This window comes from Nomascus leucogenys, chromosome 15, assembly GCF_006542625.1.
Source record: "Nomascus leucogenys isolate Asia chromosome 15, Asia_NLE_v1, whole genome shotgun sequence".
Lineage (NCBI taxonomy): Eukaryota > Metazoa > Chordata > Mammalia > Primates > Hylobatidae > Nomascus > Nomascus leucogenys.
In genome coordinates, this window is record NC_044395.1 from 37,041,034 (window position 1) to 37,051,600 (window position 10,567).

General features: G+C 37.5%; 1 pseudogene across 1 annotated transcript; it reads right to left on the reverse strand.

Annotated features, from left to right (window-relative positions):
* Nucleotides 1–7,211: 7,211 nt before the first annotated feature.
* Nucleotides 7,212–8,241, reverse strand: LOC100603220 (annotated as a pseudogene). The gene has a single exon (XR_004033602.1). The product of XR_004033602.1 is annotated as a glutaredoxin-3 pseudogene (transcript).
* Between the last annotated feature and the right edge of the window lie 2,326 nt (nt 8,242–10,567).

Consider the following 10,567-nt stretch of genomic DNA (forward strand, 5'->3'; position numbering starts at 1 on the left):
GGTGTGAGGTGGTATCTCATTGTGGTTTTGATTTGCATTTCTCTGATGGCCAGTGATGATGAGCATTTTTTCATGTGTTTTTTGGCTGCATAAATGTCTTCTTTTGAGAAGTGTCTGTTCATGTCCTTCACCCACTTTTTGATGGGGTTGTTTGTTTTTTTCTTGTAAATTTGTTTGTGTTCATTGTAGATTGTGGATATTAGCCCTTTGTCAGATGAGTAGGTTGCGAAAATTTTCTCCCATTTTGTAGGTTGCCTGTTCACTCTGATGGTAGTTTCCTTTGCTGTGCAGAAGCTCTTGAGTTTAATTAGATCCCATTTGTCAATTTTGGCTTTTGTTGTCATTGTTTTGGTGTTTTAGACATGAAGTCCTTGCCCAAGCCTATGTCCTGAATGGTATTGCCTAGGTTTTCTTCTAGGGTTTTTATGGTTTTAGGTCTAATATGTAAGTCTTTAATCCATCTTGAATTAATTTTTGTATAAGGTGTAAGGAAGGGATCCAGTTTCAGCATTCCATGCTCATGGGTTGGAAGAATCAATATCGTGAAAATGGCCATACTGCCCAAGGTGATTTATAGATTCAATGACATCCCCATCAAGCTACCAATGACTTTCTTCACAGAATTGGAAAAAACTACTTTAAAGTTCATAGGGAACCAAAAAAGAGCCCGCATCGCCAAGTCAATCCTAAGCCAAAAGAACAAAGCTGGAGGCATCATGCTACCTGACTTCAAACTATACTACAAGGCTACAGTAACCAAAACAGCATGGTACTGGTACCACAACAGAGACATAGATCAATGGATCAGAACAGAGCCCTCAGAAATGATGCCCCATATCCACAACTATCTGATCTTTGACAAACCTGACAAAAACAAGCAATAGGAAAAAGATTCCCTATTTAATAAATGGTGCTGGGAAAACTGGCTAGCCATATGTAGAAAGCTGAAACTGGAAATTTTTATACATTTTTAAGGCAAATTTTTCCCTTTATTCCTTAAAAACTCTAAGCTCCTTCCAGCATATTTTGTCAAATCCAATGCATTTCATTTTATGAGTCATCTTTCCTGGAAACAAGTAAAAATCAGAAAGTAAACAAAACATTAAAGTCTCTCAAAGCCTTATGCACAAAAATACTAAAATAAATACATATTGTTTTAACCTGTGTTTTTCACCTAACAATCTCCACCTTTCTGTTATATTAAATGAAATTTTAAAATTTCATCAAGTTTCCTAAAATATATTCTTTACAGTTTATCTAAGCCAGGATTCAATCTGGGACCAATATTATACTTTTTTATTTATTCTACTTCCTTATTTTTATGTGTTACCTGTATGTATTTGGTTTTGTTTATTTGCTCTTCCAATTCACAGAAACCTTTTAGGATTTACTTTTGGTTTTAATTTTCTGAAATTTCATGACCATATGTGTAGGTATAAGTATTTCCCAAGCTCTGGCTCTGATTCATCTGGAAATATTTCATGTGCTACTTTAGTTATAGGAGAAATTTCTGATTTTTTTATGCATATTGCCCACCTTTTCAACTAGATTTTATATCATATTAATTCCATATCTTTTAAAGTCTCTCTCTCTCTCTCTGATAGTTCCAACTTCTTGGTCATCTCTGATTCTGCTGTTTGCATTGTATTTTGAAAATGTTTTTTTTTCCTCCCTCCTCGTTTGTGTGTGTGTGCACACTTAATTTTATTAGATATTGAATATCTTGTGTAGGCTATGAGAGATGAGGTAAATACTATTTAACCCTGGATATAAAAATACCTCTTTTCAGGCATTTAGGATAAAGATTGACTGAATCTTATCAGGAATTGAGCTGGGTTTGAATTTGTTGCTTCTGAGTGACTTCAGTGTATCACAGGCTTCAAATTTCTCTAAAGATTCCTTGTAGTTATGATGGTGCTGAGATGTTGAAGGATTTTCTTAATATTAAAGTTCTACCCTCATCTTTGAGCCATCCGTATAGCTTTGCAGCACAGAGGATTTTCCATTCGTGGCCTTTTCTCGCCTCCAGACGTAGACAGCTGTTGCTCATTATTAAGGGTTCCTATTTTTTCCAAGTCTTTTTTTGTTAGCCTTAGCTTTGGGGAGTGCATGAATGACTAGCCTCAGGGTTTGGGATTTTCTTGGCATTTGTGCTGCTCCTAAATAGGTAGCCAAATTCTGTCTTGTATCTCTGGTGGAGTTTCTGTGGGCATTTCTTTTCCCTCTTCCAGTAGTAGGCAAATTCTAATTTTATTGGTATAGAATTATGGGCTCAGGATTGTTTTCTACACCTGACACCAGAAATGATTGAGGACTTTTTCCTCTGTTCGTTCCTCCAGAAATAACGAGTCGTTTACCTGTGCCCTGGAGGCAACAGCATTTGCTCACCCTTCTCTAGAGACACATGGCTTTTGAAAGAACAACCAAGATAGGGTCAGTCTTTTATTCCTTTCCAAACACCAGCAGCCTGTTCCTCCTCCATATCTGCACTGTGTAGGCAGTCTCTCTCCAGTTTTTTGCCCTGTCCTCAACCTTTCCTGAGCAGCTAGCGGAGGTCTATAGAAACCATAGGGGTAGACTCCCTTTTGTATGTAACTCGCATAATTTTTACACTAATATTATGCTGGACCATGTTAGTAAATGATGTCATTTATTGAGTCCTAACTAATTTATTTATTGTATACTGATATTTAGGACTGTATCAGAATGTAAAGGTGTATGACTGAAAAAACCGAAATTCCAAGTCATACCACTGGAAATGACCAAAGATGACTTATTTAATATCTACAGGATTATTGTCCAAAAATATTAATATAATAGTTGTTAGACCAAAAAGGGGTTAATATAGTTGCATATTTTTAAATATTTATAAACAAACATTTTTAAAAAACTATCAATTTAAACAAAGTTAAATAAGTTTCTTCATCTCATAATCTTAATGTTTAATGTTCCCTGAGAAATACCATATATACTATGGGCAGTGTTTGTCAAAATTATTTGGCTACGGTATTCTTAATTTCCAGAGTACCTCAAGAGAATAGCATTCCACAGAATAGTTGAATATTCATGGAGAGATGATAATTAGTCTAAGCCCTCATATTAACATGTGCATATTGAAGACCTGAAAGTCTTCAATATGATGAACTGTTATGTTACAATATATAAAATGATTACATATATTAAATCTAATCTATCTTTAAATTTGCATAGCATTTTCCAGTCCACAGAAGAATATCCTATCATTTACTACTAAATTTATAAACACATAAAATATATTATTATTATTTCCATTATAATAACAAAATAGTTCCAATAAGGTTAAGGGACTTATCCAAGATGCAAATTCTAACAAATAGCAAAAGTGCCAGGACTTGAAATTACACCTTCTTATTGTTTCTATTACAGTGGATAGCTTTTACTCAGGTCCAAAAAAAAAAAAAAAAAGGAAAGAAAATAGAAAAATAAAACAGAGGCAAGAAAGAAAGTTATAAGAGAAAAAAGAGATTTGTATAACCTAAAATGGTTTGACGAGCGTTCATTGAAGGTGTGACTTGGGCTTATATAACTGACTTGTATTTGGACAGGTAGAAATCAATTTTTTTGGTTTTTTTTTGTTTGTTTTTTCTTTTTTGAGATGGAGTCTCACTCTGCCACCAGGCTGCAGTGCAGTGGCGCGATCTTGGCTCACAGCAGCCTCCGCCTCCCAGGTTCAACTGTTTCTCCTGCCTCAGCCTCCCAAGTAGCTGGGACTACAGGCACCTGCCAGCACGCCTGGCTAATTTTTGTATTTTTAGTAGAGACAGAGTTTCACCATGTTGGCCAGGATGGTCTCAATCTCTTGACCTTGTGATCCACCCGCCTCGGCCTCCCGAAGGGCTAGGATTACAGGCGTGAGCCACCGCACCTGGCCAATCAATGTGTTTTATGCAGAGAGCATAGTATACACAGAGATACGGAAATAAAAACAGAATAACAAAAATGGAAGAAAGTGAAGTGTTCACCCTAGATAGAATTTAAAAAAGTGCCTAGGCTCAATGAGAGATAAATTTGGATAGACCAAGAGGAGTTACGTTAAAAGATACCTAAATAGTACTAAAACATTATTTTTTACAAGCAAAGGTGGTGCAGGGAGAACAGTGTTTTTTTTTTTAATGTCGTTGAATATAAAGTTTAAAATAACATTTAAAATAACAAATACAGTAGTTAGACTAAGAATTACATTGCAAATTTAATTCCTTAATGGAACTTCAAAAATAATGTATTTGCCACTCCTTGTGGGTAGAACTTGGTCTCTGCTCAAAGCCCCTTGATTTCCGTAAAAACACATTTGTGCAAGATCCATTCATATGGTATTGAGTAATACAAGTATGAATAGAAAACTTTTCTTCACTTAGAAGAAAAACACTTCAACTCTCTTTTTCTTCGGTATAATTAAAAAACAGCTAAAGCTATACAACTCCGAAGTTGGCAGGATTGCAGTTTTTATTGTGGAAGGAAAATTATACCATATTTGAGGAAAATTGATTAACTGTTTTTGAGATGTGAAAGATTTAAATTATGTATTTGAATATATATATAAGGAATATTTCTTATTTCCCTTCAATGGGCACCTCAACTAGGGCCCTTTGAGTTAAGAAGGCATTAGCTCAAAATTCATGAATGTAGATAGTTTTACTGCAATATGTTTACATCTAAAGTTAAAATGAAATCTGTATATGTAAATTTGCAGCATCAAAGGGAGAAATTATCAACTGAATGAATTAGAGATTTTTTCTTTTTTTTCTGTTTTTAGATTACCAATAAAATATACTTACGTAGAATATTTTCACCCTAAAACTTTCGGTGTGCTTCACCTTCATTGATGTAATATTTATATGATGCTGTGTTTTGAAGAAGGGATTTGTGGGTGTATAAACAGATGTTGGCTATAGTTTTCTATATGACACTATAATTACGCTTACCAAATATTTCTTTCAGGTGTTTTTGTATGATTTATTTTTCAAAAGAAGAGTTTCAGAAGTCTCTTGCTAATACACCTTACATTGAACTTAGCAATGATTATATTTATTCAGCACCCTTAGAGCCAGTCATTTTGTGGTTAAGTAATTCAAGGTTTATTAAGCATAAGTAACTTACTCAAGGTAATGAAGATAGAAAGAATACAAACCAACATGCAAATATTCTTCTGTTTGATCATAATGTACAGGCTTTCTTCATGACCTCGCTCTCACTGCATAAAAAGAAATACAATATAATCTTGTCTTTTTTGGACATTAGAAATTTGGGGTATAAAAAAGATGTGTAAAAATATACACTACAAATTAGAATATATTTAAATACTCAATTGGGTAGTATAGACATGAAACGATATAAATATTTTAATGAGGGACAAAAACAAAGGCTGGAGTCCAATGGAGTTGGTGAGACTTGGCCAATTGCACAACATTTGCATAAAATTTGGAAAAGCATAGAAAACATCATAGTCCTCATACTTCTATTTCCCCAAGTATGTTCCAGAGAGATAATTGCCATCTTATTTCCTTCCCAGATCCTGCATAATCATAACTGATTATATGGCCCAGATTGACTCTTTCTTATCTATTCTCCTAGTTTTAACAGGAGTGGCTCCTTGTTAAAAATGTCCATGTCTTCGTGTGGCCCGGTTAATTCCTTATTTTTGCCACAGCAATTGTACATTTGTGTATATGTGAGTAGAATATCTCCAAACGACCAAATCTTTTTGAGCACAAGGCCTATTCCATCTTCAAAAAATGTTTGTGTGCTTAAAAACTAGCACAGAGCACAGTTCATGATATTTAGTCAACAAAAGCTCAAATAGATGTCTGGGTAGTAAGTTAGAAACATATCACTGAACTTCTGACTTCTGCTCTGGGAAGTGGAGAACAAAAAATAGGCTGTTTGTGGTTTTGGTTTTGTTTTTGTTTTTTAAAATTAATCCAAAGAAAGCAAGACTCACATGGACTTTATAACTTATTTGAACCTACTAAAGAATTGTGGACAAATACCCTTGATCTGGCCCAAAGTCTAAGGAGAGACAGGTAACTGCATGGGGACAGAAGACATGAGCACTCACTGGCCTGCTATAGATAAAACTAGATATAAGAAAAATAGAGTTCAGCTAGAATAGTTTATTAGTTGGTGAAGGCCAAGTGCAGACTGGCAAGGCAATGTGAATGAAGCAAGACATTCACAATAGGCATGTGAAAAATTTAGTGCACTGAGGGTTATCAGCAATAAAATTTCTCAGACTTAAATTCCAGCTAGAATAACAAAGCTTCTCATTTAAGGCCCATCAAAGGAAAAGATATATCTATGTCCAAATATTAAAACTACTTACCTCGGTCTCTACTTACAGGATGAAATATAAGAAATACAACCAACTTTTCATCAGAAACCATGCAAGCTAAAGACAATGAAGTGACATCTTTAGAGTGCTGAGAAAAACCAGTAGCTGCAAAAACAGTAACAGCAACAGTGACTGTCTACCCAGAATTCTATACACAGCAAAAATATCTTTCCTAAATGAAGGGAGCTGTAAAAATTAATTACTTGCATACCTAATCTATAAGATTAGGAATTTAATTAAACATATTTGATACTCCTATAACAAAACCATTGGTAAGCCAATTAGTGAAGCAATTCAAAGTTTAGCAATAAAGCTGCTACTATTTCAGTTCTGAAGGGACAAAGGGAGAAGCTTATGACACAAGAATGAAGAAGCTATGCTTTTTAGTAAAAGAACTCTGGATAGAGGGGGTGTCAGTTACATCTGGATTCTCAGAGAAGCCACAACAATACCTAGAGATCTTTCCTGAAATAATGGCCCTGTATCAGTCAGCTTGGGCTTCCGTCACAAAATACCATTGACTAGTGGTTTAAACAACAGTTATTGATTTCTCACAGTTCTGAAAGCTGAGACCTCCAAGATCAAGGTTACTGGCTAATTCCATTTCTTGACAAAAACTATTTTCCTGGCTTGAAAGACAGCTGTGTTTTTGTTGTTGTTGTTAATAATTTGAAGATGTTTATTGCATTCTATTTTTGGTGGGAAAAAAATGTAACATACATTTATTTAGCACGACATTGTGAAATACATGTAACTGAGTAAGCAGGAATTTTCTATTCCTAGTCCATTTCTGAGGACTAAATCATGAACTGCTCCCAATGTAATTAAATATTTCTTACAGTAGTTGGGCACCAAGTTTAAGATTTATTAATTTTCTCCTCTCAGTATAGGCAGCAATTCACCATTTTCTTTCAGTTCCTTCACAATATCCAATCCTCCCACAAGCTCCCCTTTCACATACAGCTGAGGGAATGTTGGCCAAATTGAGTAAGCTTTTAATCCTTGCCGAACTTCTTCATCCTGCAATATATCGAATGTTTCATATTCAACACCAGTACTATTTAATATTTCCAGAATTTGTTTGCTGAATCCACATTTTGCTTCCTGTTTGTTTCCTTTCATAAAGAGCATCACAGAAGCTTTATTTGTCAGCACTTTGAGCCCTTCCTCTAATTTGGGAGCTTTGGGACAAATTGTATCTAGTTCTTCAGATGCTTCTAGCTCCTTAATTATATCAAGTCCTCCTATGAGCTCTCCAGAAATGTAGAGCTGAGTATAGGTAGGCCAATTGGAATAGGCTTTGAGTCCCTGTCGAACCTCTTCATCTGAGAAGATATCAAAACTGCTAAACTGAATATTATGTTTGTGAAGAATTTCCACCATCTGCTTGCTGAAGCCACAGCGTGGTTCTTGAGGAGTTCCTTTCATAAACAGCATACAGGGGGCAGCATGAGTGAATTTCTTCAAGCGAAGGTTGAGATCTTCTTTAAGATGTTCATTAGCGTGGGGTGGGAAGGAGCCACTAGATGCATGTCACTGAACTTTTTTGGTCAACTCTGGGGCATGTGCACCATCTAATCGGTCGATTTTCTGAGAATTCTTGAAAAACAGAAAAGTGGGAACAGAGCTAATTTCATATTTTTCAGATACTTCAGAACACCTTCAGTTTCCAACTTCACAAATGAAACTTGAGGGAGTTCTTTAGCTAACTCTGCCATAACTTCGTTCATCTGTGCACACTGTGGAGCCCATGGTGCCCAGAAATGGACCACGAGGAGGGACTTGGCTTTGAGGCACAGCAGCTCCTCAAACTACCCGGCTGAGCTGACCTCCTCCAGGGCCACTACAGCTGCCTCAGCCGCCCCCGCCACCATGCTGCTGCCGCCAGACAGGCGACAGCTGTGTTTTTATTGTGTTCTTTTATAACAGATGAAGAGTGCACTCTGTCTCTTTGTCTCTTTACAAGGGCACTAACGACATTATGGTGGCCACACACTTATGACCTCATCTAAATCTAATTACCTCCTGAAGGCCACACCTCCAAGTACCAATACGTTAGGGGTTAGGGCTTGAATATGTGAATTTTATGAGGGACACATTCAATCCATAACAGGGACCTTATAGGAATTCCGTTGGCCAAATCAGTCTGGAAAACAATAGGCAAATGATTGTAGAAATATAGACTTCTGAGTCCTGCTTCTTTGACATAGAGAATAAAGAAACAGTGAGGAATATATCTGAGAGAAGAGAGACAAATTATCTCTTCAGTTCCTGTATTAGGTCATTCTTGCATTGCTATAAAGAAATACCTGAGACTGGGTAATTTATAGAGAAAAGAGGTTTAATTAGCTCACAGTTTTGCAGGCTTTACAGGAACCATGGTACCAGCATATGCTTGGCTTCTGGGGAGGCCTCAGGAATCTCACAATCATGGTGGAAGGAGAAGGGGAGCAGGCATGTCACATGACCAAAGCAAGAGCAATAGAGACAGTGTGTGGGTGGGGGAGGTACCACACATTTTTAAATGAGCAGATCTCACAAGAATTTGCTATCTCTGAAGACAGCACCAAGCCATGAGGGATCTGCCCCCATGATCAAAACATCTCCCACTTGGCCCCAAATCCAGCATGGAGATACAATTCAATATGAGATTTGGGCAGGGACAAATATTCAAACTATATCATTTCCCCCTTGGCCTCTCCCAAATCTCCCTCCTCACATTTCAAAGTACAATCATGCTTTCTTAAAAGTCTGCTAATGTCTTAACTCAGTCCAGTATTAAATGTCCAAAGTCTCATCTGAAACAATGCAAATCCATTCCACTTATGAGCCTATAAAATTGAAAACAAGTTAGTTACTTTCAGGATCCAATGGGGTTATAGATATTAGGTAAACATTCTGTACCAAAGGGAGAAATTGGCAAAAAGAAAGGGGTTATAGGCGCCATGCAAGTTTGAAACTCAGTAGGGAAGTCATTAAATTGTAAAGCTCCAAAATAATCTCATGTGACTCCGTGTCCCATACCCAGGGCACACTGATTGCATGTGGTAGGCTTCCAAGGCCTTGGGAAACTCCACCTCTGTGATTTTGCAGGGTACAGCCCTCATGGCTGCTCTCACAGGTTGTTGAATGACTGTCTTTTCTAGGTGCAAGGTGCAAGCTGCTGGTGGATCTACCATTCTCAGGTCTGGAGGGTGGTAATCCCCTTCTCATAGCTCCACAAGGCAGTGCCACAGTGCCATGTGGGGGCAGGCTCCAACTCCACCTTTCCTCTTGACACTGCCCTACTAGGGCTTCTCTGCAGGGGCTCCACCTCTGCAGCAGGCTTCTGCCTGGACACCCAGGCTTTTCTATATATCCTCTGAAATCTTGCTGGAGGCTGCCGAGACTCATTCATTCTTGTACTCTGTGCACCCACAGGCTTAACACCATATGGAAGCTGCCAATGCTTATGGCTTGTACCTCTAAAGCAGTAGTCTGAGTTGTACTTGAGGTCCTCTGAACTGAGGCTGGAGTGGCCTGGATGAGGGAAGCAGTGCCCTGAGGCTACACAGGGCAGCAGGGCCCTCGGCCAGGCCCATGAAACCATTCTTCCCTCCTAGATCTCTGGGCCTGTGATGGGAGGGGCTGCTGCAAATGTCTCTGAAATGTCTTTGAGGCCTTTTTTCCCATTGTCTTGGATATTAGCCTTGAATCCCTTTCAGTTGTGCAAACATCTCTAGTAAGTGGTTGTTCCACAGCCCACTTGAATTCCTCCCCCCAAAAAGCCTTTTCTTTCTTGCTACTTTGCTAGGCTGCAAATTTTTGAAACATAAATGCTGGGCTTTCCTTTTAAATATTAGTTACAATTTTAAGTTATTCTTTTGCTCCTGCATCTGAGAATAGGCTATTAGAAGCAGTCAGATCACATGTTGAATGCTTTGATGCTTACAAATTTTTTCACCAGACACTCTAAATTATCATTATGAAGCTCCAACTTTCACAGATTCCTAGGGCATGAACAGAATGCAGCCAAACTTTTTGGTAAGGCATGACATGCATGATCACTGTTCCAGTTCCCAGTAAGTTTCTCATTTCCATCTAAGACCTCATCAGCCTGGACTTCACTGTACATATCACTATCAGTATTTTGGTCACAATCATTTAAACATTCTCTAAGAAGTTCTAGACTCTTCTTATCTTCCTGTCTTCTTATAAATC